This window comes from Chiloscyllium punctatum, chromosome 40, assembly GCF_047496795.1.
Source record: "Chiloscyllium punctatum isolate Juve2018m chromosome 40, sChiPun1.3, whole genome shotgun sequence".
Taxonomy (NCBI): Eukaryota; Metazoa; Chordata; class Chondrichthyes; order Orectolobiformes; family Hemiscylliidae; genus Chiloscyllium; species Chiloscyllium punctatum.
In genome coordinates, this window is record NC_092778.1 from 60,434,411 (window position 1) to 60,460,366 (window position 25,956).

Here is a 25,956-nt window from a genome sequence, read left to right on the forward strand (position 1 = left end):
CAATTTGAATTTAACCAATCAGTGTAAATTATGCCCCAGGATACTAAAACCCAATCAAATTTGATTTAATTGTTTTGCCTATATCGAACCAATGAGACGATTTGATGTTGGGGGATAAAAGAGGCAGGCAGTTCGAAAATTAGATTGAGATTAACTGCCATTGAGAGAGACTGACATTCAAAACACTCTCTATCAAAGGTAACCTTTTCGTATGAAACATCGTTTCAGTAAAATACAGAAGGCAACCAAAGGGAGATCTTCAGCTGAAAGAAGGAGGACCCTGGAGATGACAGCCACTGTGTGATTTTGAAATTAAGTTGATGTATCTTTACACCCAAAGTGGCACTGTGTGTGGCAACATTATACACTTTTCACTGTACTCCTGTACTGCTGTACTTGAGTACACATGACAATAAAATCTAAATCTAAGTTAGTGACAATCAATTCCATTGGTCAATGGTTACTACAACACCAAAGGCTTTCAGGTGTGTGTGGTCAAGGAAAGATGGACAAGGTGCTGTCAGGTTTGTGGACTATAGTCAACTTTCAGGCTGGAGTTTGTAGGGATGGAGTTCCCACTCACTTTTGTAAAACTATCCACAAGTAGAGATCCCAACCAAAACTGAGAGATGGATGTCAGAGCTCACGGCAGGCCCTTTGGGGTTTTAGCTATCAGTAACATGCCACTGGCAACATGTTCAAGTTGGGGAGAAGGCATTGGCGTCCAGACAGCCAGGTAACCTCTGATCTCCCGTTGGCAGGTAAATGTGGGTTTGTGAGACCTCCAAGCAGGAGTTTTCTGAGGGTAGGTCGGGGTTTGGGCTGTGGAGTTGGGCAAGGAAGCTCCCAAAATGTTCCCCGGCAGATCCAGGAGTGGACTCTGTCTCCATGAGCACTCCCTTCACCTGCCTGGCTAGAAGGAAAACCACACTTGTTCCTTCACTCACAGGCTTGAGTATAGATTTTAAAATCCCTACCAGCTGGGGAATCAGATTATTCGGCCCAATAAGTCCACACCAACCCTCTGAAGAGTAACCCACCCAGGCTCATTCACCTATGCTATTACTCTACATTTACCCCTGACTAATGCACCTAACCTATACATCCCTGAACACTATGGGGGAATTTAGCATGACAAATCCACCCTAACCTGCACATCCCTGGGCACTGTGGGCAATTTAGCATGGCCAATCTGCCCTAACTTGCACATCCCTGGGCACTATGAGTAATTTAGCATGGCTAATCCACCCTAACTTGCACATCCGTGGACACTATGGGTAATTTAGCATAGCCAATCCACCCTAACCTGCACATCCTTGGGCACCATGAGTAATTTAGCATGGCCATTCCACCCTAACTTGCACATCCCTGGGCACTATAGGTAATTTAGTATAGCCAATCCACCCTAACCTGCACATCCTTGGGCACCACGAGTAATTTAGCATGGCCATTCCACCCTAACTTGCACATCCCTGGGCACTATGGGCACTTTAGCATGGTCAATCCACCCTAACCTGCATATCCCTGGGCACTATGGGTAATTTAGCATGGCCACTCCACCCTAACCTGCACATCCCTGGGCACTATGGGCACTTTAGTACAGCCAAACCACCCTAACCTGCACATCTTTGGACTGTGAAAGGAAACCAGAGCACCCGGAGGAAACCCACACAGACATGGGGAGAATGTGCAAACTTGAGTAAACATTTCGATCAGATTCTCATGAAAACCCATCTGAGCGCCACCAATATTTGGAAGAGGAACCCAGCTACAAACAGCTTTGCTTTCTATCCAGACACCTGTCTAAAATAAAATCTGTGTCTCAGAGTATCCTCATGTGTTAAGTACCAGGAGACAATCCGGATGACATCAGCTGCTTCTGATACCCACCTCAGTCCCACTATAAATAAGAGAAAAGCAGCAGAAGGAGGTGTGGATCTTCTCTGTCCAATCATTGCAATATGACTCACTGACTGGCACTGGGTGTTGTTGAGTGCTAGTCTCATAGGTGCTGCCATGTGAGGCATGAAGAACCATGAGATTGGATTTGAACCATAGTGGCAGCTCAGTTGGCTGGACAGTGCTGGTTTAATTCATGCATTGGTTGAAGTTCTCTCCTTTGCAACCTCTCCCCTTGCCTGGGACGCCCGCCCCCTCCCTTCCATCAAACCCCTCTCCACCCACCTCCCCCTCCCCACCCCAGGTTAGACTCACTACCAAGTGTCTCTCCAATGAGAGTGTAATGCCATGGTGACTTCACCATTTTCATTTACCTCTGCAGGTCCTTGGAGTTCTGCTATTCTCTTTCCTCTTTGGTTATGAAGATAACTGGGTGATCAACCCTCCTTCTATGACCTCCTTCTGAGAAAGGGTTCAGAAGACACTTACCAAGATGTTGCCAGATGTGGAGTTTGAGTTATAAAGAATGGCTGGATAGGCTTGGACATTTCCCACTGGAGCGTAGGAAGTTGAGAGGCAGCCTTGTAGGGGTTTATAAAATCATGAGGGATATAGATAAGGTTAATGGTAGGTGTCTTTTCCCCTAGCGTGGGGGATTTCAAAACCTAGGAGGCATATTTTTAAGATGAGAGGACAGAGATTTAAACAAGATATGAGGGGTAAATATTTTTACACAGAGGGTGGTTCGCGTGTGGAATGAACTTCCAGAGGAAGTGGAGGATGTGAGTACAGTTACTACATTTAAAAGACATTTATATAAGTACATGAATAGGAAAGGTTTGGAGGCCAGGAGCAATCAGGTGGGACTAGGTTAATTTGGGATTATAGCAGGCATGGACTGGTTGGATCGAAGGGTCTGTTTCCATGCTGTATGACTCTAGAACTGCATCTGTAAAGCACAGAGTCCTTTCAGTGTCATTTCACCAGCACCTGTAACATTCAAAACTCCCCATGTGCAGTTAGGTTAGCTGCAATGATGCTTGAGTTGGCAGCTTGTTTAATTTACGCTGAGTGGAGCCAATTTAATATGGACTCGGAGCTCAAGAGAACAGATGGTAATTTCACTCCCTGACTCCCTCTGCCACATTTGGACCTTGGTCTGATATCTCTTTAATTTGAGCTGGAAGATAACACATTTTACACGTCAACTCATGGTAGAGTCATCTTCTTATATTGTCCTATTTTCACTCGATATTTGGTACATCTTGTTCAATGCAGCTGCTTTAATCATGCTTATGGGTCTGTTTGCCAGATTGTCATCAGTATAATATATTTCTCCTTGATTCCATATGGCTGTATAGATGCTAACTTTCATTATCTTTTCTGAAGTTTGGTCTTATTCAGCTGTACTTTGGTGAGAGATATTACCAGGCAGTTAGAGTCATAGAGTCATAGAGATGTACAGCACGAAAACAGACCCTTTGGTCCAACTCGTCCATGCCGACCAGATATCCCAACCCAATCTAGTCCCACCTGCCAGTACCCGGCCCATATCCCTCTAAACCCTTCCTATTCCTATTCAAAAGCACAGCCAGTCAGGCAGCTTCTGAGGAGCAGGAGAATCAATGTTTCAAGCATAAGCTCTTCATCAGGAATGGTGGGGGATGGGTTGGAGATGGGGACAAGGCGGCTGAGAGATAAATGGGAGGGGGGTGGGGCTTGGGGGAAGGTAGCTGGGAATGCGATAGGTAGGTGAAGGTGGGGGTGAGGTTGGTAGATCAGACCAGAGGGTGCAGTGGATAGGTGGGAAGGAAAATGGACAGGTAGGACAGTTCAAGAGGGCGGTACCGTGTTGGAGGGTCGGATCTGGGATAAGGTGGGGGGAGGGGATGTAAGGAAACTGGTGAAATCACCTGGTCAGGAGTCACATATCAGTCAGACCAGGGGTAAGGATGGCAGCTTCTTTCCTTATAGGACACGAGTGAACCAGACGGGTTTTTCTGGCACTTGACAAAGCTTTCGGGGTCATCAATTTTATTGAATTGAACCCTTGCAGCAGGATCCCACAGTCTCCTTAGCCAACAGACTCACAAGTTATGAAGTCTGATCTCTGGAGAGTTGCTGATTGCAATTGGAGATTCCTCCGGTGCTGTGACTGAGTTTCAGAACCACCTGTTGAAGGAGCGTCGCTCCGAAAGCTTGTGTGCTTCCAACTAAACCTGTTGGACTATAACCTGGTGTTGTATGATTGTTAACTTTGTACACCCCAGTCCAACACCGGCATCTCCAAATCAAGAGAGAGGTTACGTAATTTAGATCAGTTCAATTTGGTTGAGCTCAGCTGGTTAAAAGTTTTAAATGAATTCCTTCAAACGATACATATTCCATGTTCGCCAGAGATTTATCGCTGCAGAAACTCACCAAGGCTCCTCCAACAGCACCTTCCACACCCACCATCACCTGCATCTAGAAGGACGAGGGCAGCAGATACATGGGAACACCACCCCCTGCAAGTTCCCCTCCAAACCACTCACCAGCCTGACTTGGAAATATATCACCGTTCCTTCACCATCACGGGGTCCAAATCCTGGAATTCCCTTCCAAAGGGCATTGTGGGTCTAATTCCTGCACATGGACTGTAGTGGTTCAAGAAGACAGCTCCCCATCACCTTCTCAAGGGCAACTAGGGACAGGCAATAAATGTTAACCCAGCCAGCAATGCCCACATCTGATGAATGAGTAAGAAAATCAGATCTAATTTAGTATTCTATGTAAGATATTCAGTGAATGACTAAAAACTATTTAGAGGCATAGAGTCATACAGCTTGGAAACAAACCCTTCGGCCCAACTCTACCATACCAACTGGGTTTCTTTAAATAGCAAAAAAATTGATACTTATCAGAAATATAAGGCAGCTCTGAAGCCCAGCTCTTGAACAAGAAACCTCTTCTTTCCTTGCATAGAAGTCCCTCATTAACTCCCCTGGCCCTTAGATCGATCTGTACGCCAAGTGATACAAGGCAATGCCTCACTGTCCTCAGCTAGCTGGAAAATACCTGAATCTGTGTGCTAAGCATGGCACTTATAAGACCATAAGACATATGAGCAGAAATTAGGCCATTCAGCCCATCGGGTCTGCTCCCCCATTCACCCATGGCTGTTGAGTTTCTCAACCCCACTCTCCTGCTTTCTCCTTAAACTCCTTGATCCTAGAACTCAAGAACCTATCTATCTCAGTCTTAAATATACTCAATGACCTGCCCTCCGTAGCCTTCTGTGGCGATGAATTCCACAGATTCCCCACTCTCTGGCTGAAGGGGTTTCTCTTAATCTCTGTTCTAAAAGTTCTTTCCTTCACTTCCCTTATCAGCCTCTGAATTGTTCCAGGGATGTAGAGAAAGGATAGCAAAGAGAATTCTTTATAGACGTGAGAGTAACAGGATAGCTGTTATGAGGGACTTTAACTTCCCCGATATTGACTGGGAATACTATAATTCAAGTAGTTCAGATGGCTCAGTTTTTGTTCAATGTGTGCAGGAGGGTTTTCTGACACAGTATGTGGCCAGGCCAACAAGAGGTGATGCCATGTTGGATTTGGTACTGGGGAAATGAACCCAGCCAGGTGTTAGGTTTGGAGGTAGGTGAGCACTTTAGCGATAGTGACCACAATTCGATTATGTTTACAACAGTAATGGGCAGGGATAGGTTATACGACAAAGAAAGAGGTATAACTGGCGGGGGGAGGGGCGGGGGAGGCAATTATGATGCAATTAGGCAAGATTTAGGATGCGTAGGATGGGGAAGGAAACTGCAGGGGATGGACACACTTGAAATGTGGAGCTTATTCAAGGAACAGCTACTGCGGGTCCTTGATAAGTAAATAACCATCAGGCAGGGAGGAAGTTGTAGATAGAGGGAGCCATGGTTTACTAAAGAAGTTGAAGCTCTTGTCAAGAGGAAGGAGGAGGCTTATGTGAGGATGAGGTGTGCAGGCTCTGCTAGGGGACTTGAGAGTTTATAGGTTAGCCAGAACAGCTCGAAAGAGAGGGCTAAGAAGAGCCAAGAGGGGAAATGGGAAGTTGTTGGCGGATAGGATCAAGGAAAACCCTCAGGCCTTCTATAGGTAAATCAGGAAGAAAAGAATGACTAGAGTAAGATTACGGCTGAAAATGTGTTGCTGGAAAAGCGCAGCAGGTCAGGCAGCATCCAAGGAGCAGGAGAATCAACATTTCAGGCATCAACCCTTCTTCATCAGCCCTGAAGAAGGGCTGCTGCCTGAAACGTCGATTCCCCTGTTCCTTGGATGCTGCCTGACCTGCTGCACTTTTCCAGCAACACATTTTCAGCTCTGACCTCCAGCATCTGCAGTCCTCACTTTCTCCTAGAGTAAGATTAGGGCCAATCAAAGATAGTCATGGAAAGTTTTGTGTGGAATCTAAGGACAGAAGGGAAGCGCTTAATGAATACTTTTTGTCAGGATTCACATTGGAAAAGGGCAATGTTCGTGAGAATATGGAGATAGGGGTTACAGGATTGGATGGGATTGAGGTTGACAAAGAGGAGGTTTTAGCAATTTTGGAAGATCTGAAAGTAGGTAAGACCCCTGGGCTGGATGGGATTTATCCTCGGATTCTCTGGGAAGCCAGGAAGGAGATTGCAGAGTCTTTGGCTTTGATCTTTATGTCATTATTGTCGACAGGAGTAGTGCCAGAAGATTGGAGGATAGTAAATGTTGATCCCTTTGTTTAAGAAGGGGAGTCAGGACAACCCTGGTAATTCTAGGTCAGTGAGCCTTACTTCGCTTGTGGGTAAGGTGTTGGAAAAGGTTAGAAAAGATAGGATTTATAATCATCTGGAAAGGAATAATTTGATTAGGGATAGTCCATATGGTTTTGTGAAGGTTGGTTGTGCCTCTCTAACCTTACTGAGTTCTGCGAGAAGGTGACAAACCAGGTGGATGAAGGTAAAGCGGTTGATGTGGTGTATATGGACTTCAGTAAGGCACTTGATAAGGTTCCACATGGGAGGCTATTGCACAAAATACAGAATTTCGGGATTGAAGGTGATTTAGCAGTTTGGATCAGAAATTGGCTAGCTAAAAGAAGACAGAGGGTGGTGGTCGATGGGAAATGTCCATCCTGTAGCTCAGTTACCAATGGCGTGCTGCAAGTATCTGTTTTGGGGCCACTGCTGTTTGTCATTTTTATAAATGATCTGGATGTGGGCGTAGAAGGCTGGGTTGGTAAATTTGCGGATGACAATAAGGTAGGCAGAGTTGTAATAGTGACAAAGGATGTCGCAGGTGACAGAAGGACATAGATAAGATGCAGAGCTGGGCTGAGAAGTGGCACATGGAGTTTAATGTGGAAAAGTGTGAGGTAGTTCACTTCAGAAGAAGTAACAGGAATGCAGAGTACTGGGCTCATGGTAAAATTCTTGGCAGTGTAGATGAACGAGAGATCTCGGTGTCCTGGTGCATAAAATCCTGAAAGTTGCCAACCAGATTGATAGGGTTGTTAAGAAGGCATACGGTGTGGTGGCATTTATTGATAGAGGATTGAGTTTCAGAGCCACAAGGTCATGCTTCAGCTGAACAAGACACTGGTGCGGTCGCACCTGGAGTATTGTATGTAGTTCTGGTCACCGCATTATAGGAAGGATGTGGGAGCTTTGGAAAGGGTGCAGTGGAGATTTACTAGGATGTTACCAGGTATGGAGGGAAGATCTTACGAGGAAAGGCTGAAGGAACTGAGACTGTTTTTGCTGGAGAGAAGAAGATTGAGAGGTGACTTAATCAAGATGTATAAGATAATCAGAGGGTTAGATAGGGTGGACAGTGAGAGCCTTTTTCCTCGGATAGTGATAGTTAACACGAGGGGACATAACTTTAAATTGAGGGTGATAGATTTAGGACAGCTATTCGACGTAGTTTCTTTACTCAGAGTATAATAGGGGGCGTGGAACAGCCTGCCTGCAACAGTAGTAGACTGGCTGATGTTAAGGGCATTTAAATGGGCATTGGACATACATATGGACAATATTGGGACAGCATAGGTTAGGTGGGCATCAGATTATTTTCAGAGGTTGGCACAATATTGACGGCCAAAGGGCCTGTACTGCGCTGTAATGTTCTATGTTCTATGTACTTTAAGGCTGTGCCCTCGGGTCCTAGTCCTCCCTTCCAATGGAAACATCCTCCCAACACCCACTCTGTCCAGGCCATTCAGTATTCTGTAAGTTTCAATTAGATTCCCCCCCCCCATCCCTCTAAACTCCATCGAGTACAGACCCAGAGTCCTCAAACACTCCTCATATGTTAAGCTGCTCATTTCTGGGATCATTCCCATGATCCTCCTCTGAACACGCTCCAGGGCCAGTACATCCTTCCTGAGATATGGGCCCCAAAACTGCACACAATACTCTAAATCTTACAGAAACAGCCAGAGAATGCTGCAGAAACACAGCCAGTCTGGCAACACATATAGAGAGAGGAACAGAGAAATTGTTTTCAGTCCGGTTCATATCAGACTTAAAACGTTAATGCTGTATCTCTCTCCACAGATGCTGCCAGACCCGCTAGGTTTACATAGAACATAGAACATGGAACAGTATAGCACAGTACAGGCCCTTCGGCCCTCGATGTTGTGCTGGCCTTTTATACTACTCTAAAATCAGACTAACCTATATACCCTTCATTATATTATCTTCCAGGTGACTATCCAAGAGTTGTTTAAATGTCCCTAATGTTCCTGACTCTACTACCACAGCTGGCAGTGCATTCCACGCACCCACCACTCTCTAAGTAAAGAACCTATCTCTGACATCTCCTATAAACCTTCCTCCAATCACCTTAAAATTATGCCCCCTTGTGATAGACATTTCTGCCCTGGGAAAAAGTCTCTGACTATCCACTCTATCTGGTTCCTCAAATCATCTTGGAGACCTCTGTCAAGTCATTCTCTGTGTTTGTTATGGGAATAAAGGCCTATTGGCCCATCATATCTATGATGGTCATTATAGCACCTATCCTTTCTAGACTGATTTTACCAGCGCCTGGCCTGGAGCAGATCACAGATGAACAAGGCAGTCAGGCCCTTGTGAAGAACGGTCAGTGAGCCTGAAACGTTAACTCTGTTTCTCTCTCTCCATAGATGCCATCAGAACTGCTGAGTTTTTCCAGCATTCCCTGTGATTTTTTTCAGATTTTCAGCAGCCACATTATTTTGCCTCTATCCCTTATATTATAGATCCTTTGGGATTAACTCACCACCAGTTAAAGTTACTGTTAAATCCAATCGCTAACAATGTGATAATGCTCAATAAGGATCTTCTGTTATATCCAAGATCTCTCACTCTTAGAGCAAGGGAGTGTCTCATAATGCTCACCTGACCTTAGGACAATCAATATCCCATTCACTTCTGTGTCTGTATTTTTTAAGATGACCTTGGCTATTGAGAATTAGCTAAAGTCCATTCTCACAATCCAGCGAGTTCTAAACAGATATTAAGATGTAGAGCAAACAATAATAAAATTGCAGCCTTTATTCACGAACATTTACTAATTACTTATTCTTCAATTACTAGGATGTGGGGGTGCCGGTGTGGGACTGGGGTGGACAAAGTTAAAAATCACACAACACCAGGTTATAGTCCAGCAGATTTATTTTTAAATACAAGCTTTTGGAGCACTGCTCCTTCGTCAGGTAGCTAGCTGAAGGAACAGTGCTCCAAAAGTTTCTATTTCCAAGTAAACCTGTTGGACTATAACCTGGTGTTATGTGATTTTTGACTTCAATAACAATATAATTGTAAGGTTTCTCATTAGCTTTGTTAGTGTTCTGGGAGAATTCAATAAAAATGATACGCTGTTAATCACCAAAACGTCATTTTGGCCTTCTCAGTAAAATGATATTTAACGCTCTCCTCTTTGTTACAATAGGCTCCCCTCTGAAACAGAATAAGATGTCGCATGGAACAAACACAGAAATTGCTGGAGAAGCTCAGCAGATCTGGCATCATCTGTGGAGAGATAAAGAGAGTGCATGTTTCCAGTCCAGTTGGACTCCTCTTCACAGCAATGTGCATGTGCTCGGTTACTCTAAAATGTACAAGTGTTGCTGAGCTACAAATTCCATTGCGTGAAAAAAAAATTTTTTTTAAATTTCAAAATATACTTTATTCATAGAAATAAATCTTTGGTACCTGTACAATTGAGTTGCTGGAAAAGCGCAGCGGGTCTGGCAGCATCCAAGGAGCAGGAGAATCGACGTTTCGGGCATAAGAAGGGCTTATGCCCGAAACGTTGATTCTCCTGCTCCTTGGATGCTGCCTGACCTGCTGCACTTTTCCAGCATCACATTTTTCAGCTCTGATCTCCAGCATCTGCAGTCCTCACTTTCACTTACCTGTGCAATTGTCGTTCATATACATACATTGCATGTCTTAACATTACAGAGAACAGATTGAATTAATCAAATTTACAGTTATCATATTTACAGTTCTGTTTATAAACCATCCAGTCTCTTAAAATTTAGCTGAGGCTTCAGCAGAACCCAACTACTGGTTGGGGCCCCTGTTATACGATAGCAAAGGAACCTTCTTTAACCCCCAGTTTATGGGGTTACCATTGTCCATTTGACTGTCCTGTCTCTGGGGTACATTGTGTGAAAAAAATGACCTAGTTCTTTTTAACTAGTTTCATGGCCACCAATACTGAGATTAGCTTCCACTGCCAGATTTATTCACTCAGCTGGAACTCCTCTAGTTGTTGTGGTGGGATTTAAACATATCCAGAACAATAGGGTGAATCTACAAGCACTGCTGACTCACAGCACCAGTGACCTGGGTGTGATTCCAGCCTCAGGCGATTGTCTGGGTGGAGTTAGCACATTCCCCTTGTGTCTATGTTGGTTTCTGCTGGGTGCGTTGGCTTCCCAGTGTAAAGATGTGCAGGTTAGTCTGGGTAATCCAAGATGGAGGACAGGAAAATTTTTTGGCAGTAACAGCTGCTCCTTTTTTGAATATTTCAGATTTTGGAGGTGATTTCCTCGAATTCCAGGAGCAGCAATTAGTGTTTTATATGCTGTTGCATTGTTATGGAACTTTGGAGAAAAAAAAGTCAAAACAACAGCAGTATTAACAAGGAGAGGAATAGACAAAGGAAGCACATGGTGAGGTCAGTGTAGGAGAGAGATAGAGAGAGAGAGAAAGAAACCCACATTGCTAACTGACCGAGTTAGCAGTTACTGCATTTGCTGTTTACTTCATGTATCACTGGACGTTGGAGTGTATCTGGGAAATTAACAAACAGTGAAATTTCCAACTGATCTTGGAGGAACCTGTTTGGGAGAGGTCACAGCACAGAAGCAGATAAGTGGATTGTAAGCGTGGCCTTAAAATACGTCTGCAGTAGTGAGTAGACTGGGTTCTTTCTTGATTATATGTTTTATTGAGATATGTCTCTTAATTAAACTTAAAATAGAAGCCATATGTATTAATTTAACCTGGAGCAGTGGTTTGCAGAGGGACAAGGCAGGGCAATTTTCTGGGACTGTAGACAGAAAGAAGCAAAAATGGCCCTTAGTAGAGTGATATGCTCTTCTTGTCGGATGTGGGAGTTTAGGGAGAGTTTACGGGTTACTGAGGATTATATCTGCAATAAATGCCATTGGTTGCGAATCCTGTCAGATCGAATAGATCGGTTGGAGAGACAGGTACAGGCAATGAGGGATTTACAATTCATTTAGGCATGAATTTAAAAAGGAGGTCCTTGAGAGTAGTAATATCAGGATTACTCCCAGTGCTATGAGCTAGTGAGGGCAGGAATAGGAGGATAGAGCCGATGAATGCATGGCTGAGGAGCTGGTGTGTGGGAGAAGGATTTACATTTTTGGATCATTGGAATCTCTTCTGGGGTAGACCTGTACAAGAAGGACAGATTGCACCTAAATTGAAAGGGGACTAATATACTGGCAGGGAGATTGGCTAGAGCTGCTCAGGAGGATTTAAACTAGTGAGGTGGGGGTGGGGGTTGGGGGGGGGGGAAGGGCTGGGGGCGGAGTGACCCAGGGAGATGGTGAGGAAAGAGATCAATCTGAGACTGGTACAGTTGAGAACAGAAGTGAGTCAAACAGTCAGGGCAGGTAGGGACAAAGCAGAGAACAAGGTAGGACTGATGAATTAAACTGCATTTATTTCAATTCAAGAGGCAGATGAACTCAGAGCATGGTGAGAAACATGGCACTGAGATATTATAACAATTACAGAAACATGGCTCAGGGATGGACAGGACTGATAACTTTATGTTCCAGGATATCAATGCTACAGGAAGGATAGAAAGGGAGGAAAGAGGGGAGGGGGAGTGGTGTTTTTGATCAGGGATAGCATTACAGCTGTGCTGATGGAGGATATTCCCTGGAAATACATCCAGGGAAGTTATTTGGGTGGAACTGAGGAATAAGAAAGGGATGATCACCTTATTGGGATTGTATTATAGACCCCCTAATAGTCAGATGGAAATTGAGAAGCAAACTTGTAAGGAGGTCTCAGCTATCTGTAAGAATAATAGGGTAGTTATGGTAGGGGATTTTAACTTTCCAAACATAGACTGGGACTGCCATAGTGTTAAGGGTTTAGATGGAGAGGAATTTGTTAAGCGTGTACAAGAAAATTTTCTGATTCAGTATGTGGATGTACCAACTAGAGAAGGTGCAAAACTTGACCTACTCTTGGGAAACAAGGCAGGGCAGATGACTGAGGTGTCAGTGGGGGAGCACTTTGGAGCCAACGACCATAATTCTATTTGATTTAAAATAGTGATGGAAAAGGATAGACCAGATCTAAAAGTTGAAGTTCTAAATTGGAGAAAGGCCAATTTTGACAGTGATAGGCAAGAACTTTCAAAAGCTGATTGGGGGCAGATGTTCACAGGTAAAGGGACGGCTGGAAAATGGGAAGCCTTCAAAAATGAGATAATGAGAATCCAGAAAAAGAATATTCCTGTCAGGGTGAAAGGGAAGGCTGGTGGATATAGGGAATGCTGGATGACTAAAGAAATTGAGGGTTTGGTTAAGAAAAAGAAGGAAACAGATGTAAGGTATAGACAGGATAGATCGAGTGAATCCTTAGAAGAGTATAAAGGCAGTAGGAGTATACTTAAGAGGGAAATCAAGAGGGCAAAAAGGGGACATGAGATAGCTTTGGCAAATAGGGTTAAGGAGAATCCAAAGGGTTTTTTATATTAAGAACAAAGGGTAACTAGAGAGGGAATAGGGCCCCTCAAAGATCAGCAAGGCGGCCTTTGTGTGGAGCTGCAGGAGATGGGGGAGATACTAAACAAGTATTTTGCATCAGTATTTACTGTGGAAAAGGACATGGAAGATATAGAATGTAGGGAAATAGATGGTGACATCTTGAAAAATGTCTATATTACAGAGAAGGAAGTGCTGGATGTCTTGAAGCACATAAAAGTGGATAACTTCCAAGGACCTAAAACCCTAAAACTCTGTGGGAAGCTAGAGAGGTGATTGCTGGGCCTCTTACTGAGATATTTGTATCATCGATAGTCACAGGTGAGGTGCCGGAAGACTGGAGGTTGGCAAACGTGTTGCCACTGTTTAAGAAGGTGGTAAGGACAAGCCAGGGAACTATAGACCGGTGACCCTAATGTTGGTGGTGGCAAGTTGTTGGAGGGAATCCTGAGGGACAGGATTTACATGTATTTGGAAAGGCAAGGACTGATTAGGGATAGACAACATGGCTTTGTGCATGGGAAATCATGTCTCACAAACTTGATTGAGTTTTGTGAAGAAGTAACAAAGACAATTGATGAGGGCAGAGCAGTAGATGTGATCCATATGGACTTCAGTAAGGCATTCGACAAGGTTCCCCATGGGAGACTGATTAGCAAGGTTAGATCTCATGGAATATAGGGAGAACTCGACATTCAGATACAGAACTGGCTGAAAGTGAGAAGACAGAGGGTGGTGTTGGAGAGTTGTTTTTCAGCCTGGAGGCCTGTGACCAGTGGAGTGCCACAAGGATCGGTGCTGGGTCCTCTACTTTTCGTCATTTATATAAATGATTTGGATGCAAACAAAAGAGGTGTAGTTAGTAAGTTTGCAGATGACACCAAAACTGGAGGTGTAGTGGACAGTGAAGAAGGTTACTTCAGATTACAATGGGATCTGGACCAGATAGGCCAATAGGCTGAGAAGTGGCAGATAGAGTTTAATTTAGATAAATGTGAGTGCTGCATTTTGGGAAAGCATATCTTAGCAGGACTTATACACTTAATGGTAAGGTCTTAGGGAGTGTTGCTGAACAAAGAGACCTTAGAGTGCAGGTTCATAGTTCCTTGAAAGTGGAATCACAGGTAGATAGGATAGTGAAGAAGGTGTTTGGTATGCTTTCCTTTATTGGTCAGAGTATTGAATACAGGAGTTGGGAGGTCATGTTGTGGCTATATAGGACATTGGTACGACCACTTTTGAATTATTCTGGTCTCCTTCCTATCGGAAAGATGTTGTGAAACTTGAAAGTGTTCAGAAAAGATTTACAAGGATATTACCAGCGTTGGAGGATCCGAGCTACAGGGAGAGGCTGAACAGGCTGGGGCTGTTTTCCCTGGAGCGTCAGAGGCTGAGGGGTGACCTTATAGAGGTTTATAAAATCATGAGGGGCATGGATAGGATAAATAGACAAAACTTTTTCCCTAGTGTGAGGGAATCTAGAACTAGAGGGCATAGGTTTAGGGTGAGAGGGGAAATGTATAAAAGAGACCGAAGGGGCAACTTTTTCATGCAGAGGCTGGTGCGTGTATGGAATGAGCTGCCAGATGAAGTGGTGGAGGCTGGTACAATTGCAACATTTAAAATGCATCTGGATGGGTGTATGAGCAGAAAGCGTTTGGAGGGATATGGACCGGGTGCTGGCAGGCGGGATTAGATTGGATTGGGATATCTAGCCGGCATGGACAAGTTGGACAGAAGGGTCTGTTTCTGTGCTGTACATCTCTATGACTCTATGACTCTATGAGGTGGATTGCTCATAGTGTTCGGGCTTCAGTTTAGAGTGGTGCTGGAAAAGCACAGCAGGTCAGGCAGCATCGGAGGAGCAAGCAAAAGCCCTTCATCAGGAATGAACATTCACTTTCACCATTGTGTTCAGGGACAAGCAGGCTAGTTGGATTGGCCATGAGAAATGCAGGGTTATAGGGATGGGGTGGGTCTGGATGGGATGTCGTTTGGAGGGGCTATGTGGACATGATGGGCTGAATGGCCTGCTTCCACACTGTAAGGATTCTAGGAATGACGTTACCACTGTACCACCACTCTCCCCTAATGGGACTGTGATCAGTGATTCTAAAGTAAAATTCTCAGCGTTCCTTGCATTCCCACCCTCCCCCCCTCCCACCACAAACTGACTCACAGCAATATTCACAAACTTTTCTTTATGCCTGAGTGTATTCACTGTTAGTAATCACCACAAGGGAACTAAGAATGATAGGTCAGGCTCATTGAACAGCACTGAAATAACTTTAATGTACAGTATTAGGCAAGTATATCTTTCACAATGTGTTTCATCAACCCTCTGTTCTCTGAGAGTAATGCTCATGTGTACTGCACACTCTTGTGTTTCAAAAACAATTGCCATTTCAGAGTATATAAATTCCGATGGATGACTATTGGAAAACCTTATTAACTGCAAGAGTGCTGTGAGAGCTCCCAATACTAGAGTAATGCCTACGTCTTCCCATTAACTACCTACCTGCCAATTGCACAGATAGAACAGCCCAAGGACAATGTCACAGGTTGGTACTGAAGCAGGGCATGGGCTCAGAAAGTGTCCTCTTATAACATTCAATCTCTAACGCAAAATGCACAGTGGTTGGGTTTGATTTATTGCATCCTTTTATTCCTAATAGTTTCTACATTAATCGATGCTAACCCTTGAGAAGCTCTATTCAGCTTGGTCCACAACACGATCCTCACTGGAGAATACATTTACAATGTGGTTACATTTTTCTAGGCTGCACAGCAATGATAACATGGAAATAATGCATCGTGTAACCAAATCAAACGCAACACATTCCACTCTCTGTGTACTTCTGTACATAGTAGCCATTTCTACTACATTCTCTACAGCAGCCTTTGCAAAGGAGCAGAGTTAGTGGTTCCAAACCTTCTCTTGCTGATGAAGGAATGGTTTCTGTTGTTGTTCCATGGAAACTTCTTACAAACTCTCAGCAAAGATTTATACTAGCCTGATAGATGTAGATATATAGAAGGCATGAGCAGGGGTGGCACAGTGGTTAGCACTGCTGCCTCACAGTGCCAGGGACCCTGGTTCAATCCCAGCCTTGGGTGATTGTCTGTGTGGAGTTTGCACATTCTCCCTGTGACTGTGTGGGTTTCCTCCCCCAGTCCAAAGATGTGCAGGTTAGGTGAACTGGCCATGCTAAATTGCCCATTGTATTCAGGGATGTGTAGGTTAGATACATTAGTTAGGGGTGAATGTATTGTAATAGGGTAGGGGAACGGGTCTCGGTAAGATATCCTTTGGAGGGTCAGTGTGGACTTGTTGGGCCAAATGGCCTGTTTCCATACTGTAGGGAATCTGAGTCTAATTCTAAAAGGAGTATGCCATTCGGCCTCTCAAGTTCACTCTGACCTACAACAGCATCATGGCCAATCATCCAACTCAGTCCCCTATTCCTGCTTTCTTCCCATACCCTTTGAAAATGATAAAGCATTGCATTCACTACAAGGGTTAACTTGGTGCAGTGGGTAGTGTCCCTGCCTCTGAGCTGGAAGCTCAGGGCTCAAGCCCCACAAAAAGATTTGGTCACCATGGAGGGTATGTCATAATGTGTGTCAAACAGAGTCATAGAATCCCCACAGTGCGGAAACAGGCCATTCGGCCCAACAAGCCCACATCAAACCTCCAAAGAGCATCTCACCCAGAACCGTCCCCTTACCCTATAGCCCTGCATTTCCCACGGCTAACGTATACATCACTGAACACTATGGGCAATTCACCATGGCCAATACACTTCGCCTGCACACCTTGGGACTGTGGGAGGAAACCGGAGCACATGGTGGAAACATGCAAACTCCTCACAGATAGTTGCCCCAAGGTTGGAATTGAACCTGTATCCCTGGCATTGTGAGGCAGCAGTACTAACCATTGAGCATGTAGTCATAGAGTCATCCCGCATCGAAGCAGACCCTTCGATCCAACTAGTCCATGCCAACCATAATCCCAAACTAATCTAGTCCCACTTACCTGAATTTGGTCCATATCCCTCCAAACCCTTCCTCTTCATGTATTTATCTAAATGTCTTTTAAACATTACAACTGTACCCGCATCCACCACTTCCTCAGGAAGTTCATTCAATGCTCGAACCACTCTCTGCGTAAAAAACATTGCTCCACCTGTCTTTTATAAATCTCTCTCCTCTCACCTTAAAAAGATGCCTTTTAGTCTTGAAATCCCCCACCGTAGGGAAAAGACACTTGCTATTCACCCTATCCATGCCCCTGATGATTTTATAAACCTCTATAATGTCCCCCCTCAACTCCAGTGAAAAAAGTTACAGAGTGTGGTGCTGGAAAAGCACAGCAGGTCAGGCAGCATTTGAGGAGCAGGAAAATCAACATTTTGAGCAAAAGCCTTTCATCAGGAATGAAGCTGTGAGCCGAGGGGGTGGAGAGATAAATGGGGGGGGGGGCGGTGGGACTGGGGGAAGGTAGCTGAGGAAGCTAATTTCCTCCCCCCCCACCTTATCCCAGTTCCAACCTTCCAACTCGTCTCCGCCTTTATGACCTGTCCTACCTGACCATCTTCTTCCCACTTATCCACTCCATCCTCCTCTCCGACCTAGACTAGATTAGATTAGACTAGATTACTTACAGTGTGGAAACAGGCCCTTCGGCCCAACAAGTCCACACCGCCCCGCCGAAGCGCAACCCACCCATACCCCTACATCTACCCCTTACCTAACACTACGGGCAATTTAGCATGGCCAATTCACCTGACCGGCACATCTTTGGAGTGTGGGAGGAAACCGGAGCACCCAGAGGAAACCCACGCAGACAGGGGGAGAATGTGCAAACTCCACACAGAGAGTCGCCTAAGGCGGGAATTTAACCCAGGTCTCTGGCGCTGTGAGGCAGCAGTGCTAACCACTGTGCCACCGTGCCGCCCACCGTGCCGACCTATCACCTTTACTCCCACCTCCATCAACCTATCGCATTCTCAGCTACGTTTCCCCCATCCTCAGGCCCCTCCCGTTCATCTCTCCATCCCCTCGGCTCAAAAGCCTCATTCCTGATGAAGGGCTCTTGCCCGAAGCATCGATTCTCCTGCTCCTCGGATGCTGCCTCACCTGCTGTGCTTTTCCAGCACCACACTCTCTACTCTCATCTCCAGCTTCTGCAGTCCTCACGTTCACCCCTGAGAAAAGTCTCAGCCATCTAGTCTCTCCTTATAACTCAAATGCTCAATTACTGGCAACATCCTGATAAATCTTTTCTGAACCCTCTCCAGCTTAATAAAATCCTTCCTATTACAGGGTGACCTGAACTGGACACAGTACTCCAGACCTCACCAACATCTTGCACAGCCTCAGCATAACATCCCAACACTCAAAGGGCTGAGTAATGAAGGCAAGTGTGCTGAACACACCATCTTAACCACCCAATGGTTGACATAGTTAGGTGATGGCCTAGTAGCATTGTTGCTAGACTGTTGACCCAGGTAATGTTTTGGGGATTTCTGGTTCAAAAAAACACAAAAGACATGACCCATATCGCTAGGTTCCATACTAGAAGGACACCACTTTGAGTGGGACAACGCACACAGCCTAGGACAGGTGAAACAAAGACGTGCATGAGAATTCTTAGAGGTGTGGCATTCTAATCAGAAACCCATCAATAAACACATCGATTTCGATCCCATCTACCTTCCCTTGTAAAGAAGAACCGGAAATGACATCACCCACTTTAAGAAACCAAGACCTATAAATTGAGAGGCGGGACATACCACCAGCACTTCACCACAGACTCTCACTGATGATGTTACCATGGTGATGAAACATCTGAAAACACACCTTCCAGCTCAGCAAGCTAACTTACATACTTATCATCAAGCTGAGCTACACATCTTCTCAAACACCACTAATTGGCAATAAATGCTGGCCAAGCCAGTGATACCCTTGCACTGTGAATGAATAAAATAAAATCAATTATGTACCTGAATCTCTTGTTCTACAACATTACCCAAGGGTTGAGAGTGTGGTGCTGGAAAAGCACAGCAGGTCAGGCAGCATCTGAGCAGCAGAAGAATCAATGTTTCGGGTCAGAGCCCTTCATCAGGAATGACATGATGAAGGGCTCCTGCCTGAAACGCCGATTCTCCTGCTCCTCGGATGCTGCCTGACCTGCTGTGCTTTTCCAGCACCACACTCTCAACTCTGACCTCCAGCATCTGCAGTCCTCACTTTCTCCTAACATTGCCCAAGGCCCTACTTTTAATTGTAGGTGCCCTGCCCTTGTTTGTTTGACCAAAATGCAAGACCTCGCATTTACCCAAATTAAACTCTGTCTGATGATACAAGTTGATGATGAGTCTGTAACTCCTTCCTGTACACCTACAGCAGTCAGTGATACAAAGTGACCCCTGCTGACAGCATGATGACTCATGCCAGGACAAACCAGCTATGAAAACATATTCTCTGAATAAGAGTCATACAGGACTCGAAGCATTACCTCCACTTTTCTCTCCATGGATACTGCTAGATCCCTGGAGCTTCCCCGGCGATTTCTGCACCAAGCTCGCACTTCCACAGCATTTTGTTTCTATTTTCTAACACTGTGTGAGGAGGCTGCAGTAACAAGATTGGGAGAATTGTCAGGAACTTTAAAAGCAATTCAAAGGTAATTGAAAAAAAACTGCTCTTCACATCCGTCTTGCGACATACACATTGGGTAATAGGGCACTTAACCTAATGGTGTTGCATTGAGAAACTTGCAGAGAATCACTCCAACACAAAGTAAATATCTTTGTGTGGTATTATGAAATGTTGGTAAATTTCCCCTGTTGTTATGTCTCAATTTGGACAACAGAAAACTGTTTGGAATTGTGGGATTTTGGGATGATCCCTTTGTAATGGGGAAGTTGCGAGAGCCAATCATAAAGGAGGAGTTAACTGAATACTTGCCATTTGTTGCAAAAAGACTGGATCGTAGAAGTATAGAGATGTTGTTGCAATTATAAGGTGTTGGTGGAGACCACACCTGGAGTATTGTGCCCAGTTCTGGTCTCCTTACTTGAGGAAGGATGTAGTGACACTGGAGGGAGTGCAGAGGAGGATCACCAGGTTGATTCCAGGATGAAAGGGTTGTCACACAAGGAGAAGTTGTATTGGTTGCGCGTGTACAGGTCATTCCACAATAAGGCGCGTTTCGCCAGCACGGATAGGCTATAGTGTGGTTGACGAATTGTGTACAACACAAACTTCCTACTGAAGGGGTATAGCAATTTCCTGTTAGCGACCTTCTACAGCATGGTTCTCTATCGCGATTTTCGACAGCGTGATTTTCTATTGCGGGAGGTAGCAGAGGAATGCAACCATCGTGTTACAGCACAATGCCCTGTACTCACTGGATTTCAGAAGGATGGGGGGGATCTGATTGAGGTGCGTAAAATGCTAATGGGGTCTGATAAGGTGGACATTGAACATATATTCCCCCTGTGGGATAATCTCAAACAAGAGGTGACGGATACAGAGTGAGAGGAGGAAGGTTCAAAACAGAGATCAGGAGAAATTACTTCTCTCAGAGGGTTGTGAGTATGTGGAACTCACTGCTCCAGAGTGCAGTGGGGGCAGAATCAAGCAACAGATTCAAGAAAGAAATAGATATTAGCGGGTTTTGAAAAGATTTGAGGTTCTGGATGTAGGTTGCTCGGTGAGATGGAAGGTTCATTTGCAGATGTTTCGTCACTATACTAGATAACATCATCAGTGAGGCTCCGGATGAAGCACTGGTGATGAACAGAAAATGACATCATCACAAGAAATTAGAGCACCAACCCAAGGAAACCTAAACACATAAATAGAAAGCGGGCCATACCACTAGTGCTTCATCCAGAGCCTCACTGATGATATTACCTAGTATTGTGATGAAACATCTGAAAATGAACCTTCCAGCTCAGCGAGCAAACCTACATCCAAGAAATAGATATGTTTCTGATAAAAAGCAGAATAAAGGTCTATGGGGAGAGAGTGGAGTTGAGACCAGGATAAGATCAATCACGATCATGTTAAATGACAATGTGGGCTCAAAGAGGTGAAGAAGGGCTGATGCCTGAAACGTCGATTCTCCCGTTCCTTGGATGCTGCCCGACCTGCTGCGCTTTTCCAGCAACACATTTTCAGCTCAAAGAGGTAAATGACTAACTCCTGCTCGTAGCTCCTTTGTTCCTGTATTTAGAATGGAATTCTTCCAAAGCACTGGAATTCCATGGGAGTTACCATAGAAAACAGACATTTCTGATCAATTGGGAATGCTCCTGACAACGTGCATCACCACAAACCCTAAGGTTCAATATTAACATTCCTGAATTGGATAAGGAGACAGAAATGTTTCAGAAACAGCAGGGTTCCGTTACTGTATCCAAATACAAAACCCTTGGGCCTTGTCAAAAAGAGTTCACAGCAAATTAGCAGACTGCTCCACAACACGTTTACCAACTCCTTTCGCATTGAAGTTGGGGGCTGGCGTTTTGGTCATCTCAACACATCCAAGTGACAAGTAACCTTCACCCCACCAAAGTATCAAACAATGGCCATTTCCAGCAAGAGAAAATCAAACTATTGCTGCTTGATCTCTTGTGCAGCTCTAATCTCCACTCATGTGCAAGGGTAAGGGGAAATGGCAGGAAATCGGCATCAGGTGACAATGCTCATTTGAAAATTAAAAATCACACAACACCAGGTTATAGTCCAACAGGTTTAATTGGAAACACTAGCTTTCGGAGTGCTGCTCCTTCATCAGGTAGTTGGAGCTGACCACAACCAGCTGATGAAGGAGCAGCACTCCAAAAGTTAGCGCTTCCAATTAAACCTGTTGGACTATAACCTGGTGTTGTGTGATTTTTAACTTTGTACACCCCAGTCCAACACTGGCATCTCCAAATCATTTGAAAGGCTGGTGTAGGCATGATGGGCCAAATGCCAAATGCATTGTCATAATTCTGTGAGAATTGTCGGTCACGTCCTCAGTCATCCCAGACTTTGGAATTCTCTCCTTAAACCTTTCCATTTGTCAAAACCTTCTTTTAAGTGCTCTTCAAAACCTACCTCTTTGACCAAGCGTTTTGTCACCTGCCTTAATGATGTGTGCCCCTGACTTCTAGGTTTTGTTTCTACAAAATACTTTGATCAGGGCCAGTTGATGACGTAAGTCCTACCATGCCATAGTGTGGCTGAAATTCCGCCCAGTGTAAGGACACCAGTGAAGCCCCTGGTGTGTGTGTATGCCTTCAGTGATCATTGCCAGCTCCCTCCTCAGGGATTGTGCCAATCCTTTTCCCAGATTTAGGGCAGGGAAACCGACAGTAGACGCTGCAAACTCAAATGGACAGAGCACACACGTAACCAAGAGAAACTCAGCTCTGAACCTTTCCTGCACCTTGATGTACCTATAGGGTAAAAGGAGTATCCAAATTTGGTCACTCCTACCCTCTTACGAGCCCTAGGTCCAACTGACCTACCCAGATCTTAAACAACAAAATTCATCAGCCATGATTGAATGGCGGAGGAGACTCAATGGGTCAAATGGCCTAATTTCTGCTCCCCATGTGTTATGATCTTACTTACATATGGCACAGAAATTGATGGAAAAGTTCAGCGGGTCTGGCAGCATCTGTGAAGAGAAATCCGAATTAATGTCTTGGGATCTGGTGATCCTTCCCCAGAACTGGACCCAAATTATTTAACGCTGATTTCCCTTCAGGACTAAACCTGTGGGGTTTAGGTGGGATACTCTTCGGAGGGTCGGTGTGGGCTTGTTGGGCTGAAGGGCCTCTTTCCACACTGTAGGGATTCTATACATTCCATACATTTCATGACAACACAACACTAAGAGACCTCTAAGACAACAGCCCACAATAGTATAGGCATTGCTCGTAACCCTGAGCACGGTCCAGGTACTAAATAAAAACTGAAAGAACTGAGAATGCAATGTATCAGAAACGAAAACAGAAATAGCTTGAAAAGCACAGCAGATCTGTTGGGAAGATGTTTCCATTAGTAGGAGAGACTAGGACCCGAGGGCACAGTCTTAGAGTAAAGGGAAGAGCTTTTAGAATGGAGGTAGGGAGAATCTTCTTCAGCCAGAAAGTGGTGAATCTATGGAATTCATTGCTACAGAGGGCTGTGGAGGTCAGATCATTGAGTACATTTAAAACAGGAGGTGGATAAATGATTGATTGCCAAAGGAATCAAAGGTTACGGGGAGAAAGCGAGAGAATGGGCACTAAAAAACCCATCAGCCATGATTGAATAGCAGAGTAGACCTGATGGGCCGAATGGCCTAACTTCTGCCCCTATGCCTTATGATATTACTTGCATATGGCACATTAACTGTTGATTCCACTGTGGTGGAAGTGGAGGGGCTTTGACCCCAGGGGAGAGTATTTCGCTGGCACTAGACAGAGTGTTCTGTGGCAAGGCGGTTGGTGTTCCCTTCAAACAGAGGGGTGGACACCACTCCCCGTGGCCATATCAGCAATTCTTCTCAAAACAATCGTGTTTGCAGCACTTGGGTCAATACCTTGCTCTGTACTGCCATCTGTAGGCTATCGGTGGATCAGCTTAATCCGAACTCCAGCAAGGAGAGACGGCATCAGAGGGGCAGGGAAGTCAATGTTTTGGGCCGAAACCCTTTGTCAGGGCTGGGAAGGGGGAGGGGAACCCAGAGGTAAATAGAGGGAGGAGGGTGGGGGCTCCCTTCCCTGTCCCTAGTCCCGATGAAGAGTTTTGGCCCGAAACGTTGACTTGCCTGCTCAGATATTGTCTGACCTGCTGTGCTTTTCCAGCTTTGCATCTTATTGACTCTGACCTCCAGCATCTGCAGTCCTTCCTGCCTCCCAGCCAGGGGAGCCTCCATTGCTGCTCTGATAGAAAAGGAAGGGAATGGGAGCCTGTGCCACTCAGCACAACACTTAGTCTATACCACATCCACCTTTGACTGGATTCATTATTGTCAGGTGTACCTAGGTACAGTGAAATATCTTGTTTTGCGTGCAGTCCAGGCCGATCATACCATACACAGTGTAATAGAACAGAGTGAGGAATACAATGTAACGGCTGCAGAGAAGGTGGACAAAGAGTGAGATCAAGATTCGAAATTTGAGACATCTATTCAGAAGGAGAAAGTGAGGACTGCAGATGCTGGAGATCAGAGTCAAAAAGTGTGGGGCTGGAAAAGTGCAGCAGGTCATGTAGGAACAGGAGAGTCAACGTTTCGGGCAAAAGGTCCTGATGAAGAGCTTATGCTCAAAATATCACTCTCCTGTTCCTTGAATGCTACCTGACCAGTTGTGGTTTGCAGCACATCCATTCAGAAGCCTAATAACAGCGGGGAAGAAGCTGGCCTTGAGCCTGTTGGTGCGTGTGTTTAAGTTTTTATATTTTCTGCCCAGCAGAAGAGGTTGGAAGAGATGATAACTGGGTGGGAGGGGTCTTTGGTGATGTTGGTGCCTTCCCGAGGTAGTGGGACGTGCAGATAGAGCCAATGGATGGAAGGTTGGTTTGCGTAATGGACTGGACTATGTTCACTACTCTCTGTAGTTTCCTATGGTCCTGGGCAGAGCAGTTGCCGTACCATGCTGTGTTGCATCCGGATAGATTTTGCTTTGTGGCCCCTTTGATAAGTCATGAATCTTTGCATTCACGGTAGAATGGTCAAAACTCTGTGTTTCCATGGAAACATCTTTATGTTGTCAAACCCTGCCAAGAATATAAAAATAAAAGCCATTAAGCAAGCATGTAATTGTTACATACAGTGGGGTGATTGATTTAAATAGCATCGATTCCCTTTGGTTTTAGCATAAAAGGCATATGTGATACTGAGAGTCCCATTAGTTTTGGTTTGGCTTGGCCAAGGTAGTAATGAGTGCTTCACAGCTGGCAAGGATTGTAATGTCATATATCAGAAATGATGTTCTCTTCAGGTCAGTGGTTATAGTCAAAGCTATTTTCTTCGTGAGAAATCAATAGACCTAACCATGTCTGTCCATGTGCCATTCAAAGAGCAACACAAAATCCATGGCTCCCATCTTATGTCTGAGGGTGTTATTATATTACATTACAAATTATTAAAGTCCATAGCGGCCTATTTCAAAGATGACTCAGAGCTTTACTGAACTGCAATGATCCACAATTATGTTCGATTATTTTTTCAATCATAAGGTGTCTCAGTGGAGTAGATAGGGAGTAACTCTTCCAATTGGCAGAAGGCTTGAGAAGCAGAATGTGCTGATTCACGTTATTTTGCAAAACAGAAAGTTACAAAAAGCAAGTGGTAGGCAGCTGGAACACACACCCTGAGGCTGTAGTGGATGTCGATACATCTCCGACACACTCGGGGCTGGTTCGTTCAATGGGCTCAATGGCCAGCATGTAGTTCAGATTAAATGCATCAACTTCATTCGTTTATGCCCTCTTGTGGTGCAGTGGTAGTGTCCTGAACCTTGGACTGGGCGATCTAGGTTCAAGTCCCACGTGCTCCAGAGGTATGTAATAAGATCTGTGAACAGGTTGATTAGAAAAATAGGCCAAATCCTCATCTTTAGACAGTTAGGGTTGGATAAGAGATGCTCAAATGCTGTGAATGAATTTTTGTTCACTCCCCTGTTCTTGGGGCTCCCAGAGCACATTGGTAATGCTCCTGCCTCTGAGTTGGGAAACCCTGGTTTAAGTCCCACCTCCTTTTCAACTCTATAACAGCATCCCTGATCAGGTTGACTGAAGTTACCTTCCATCCCCTCC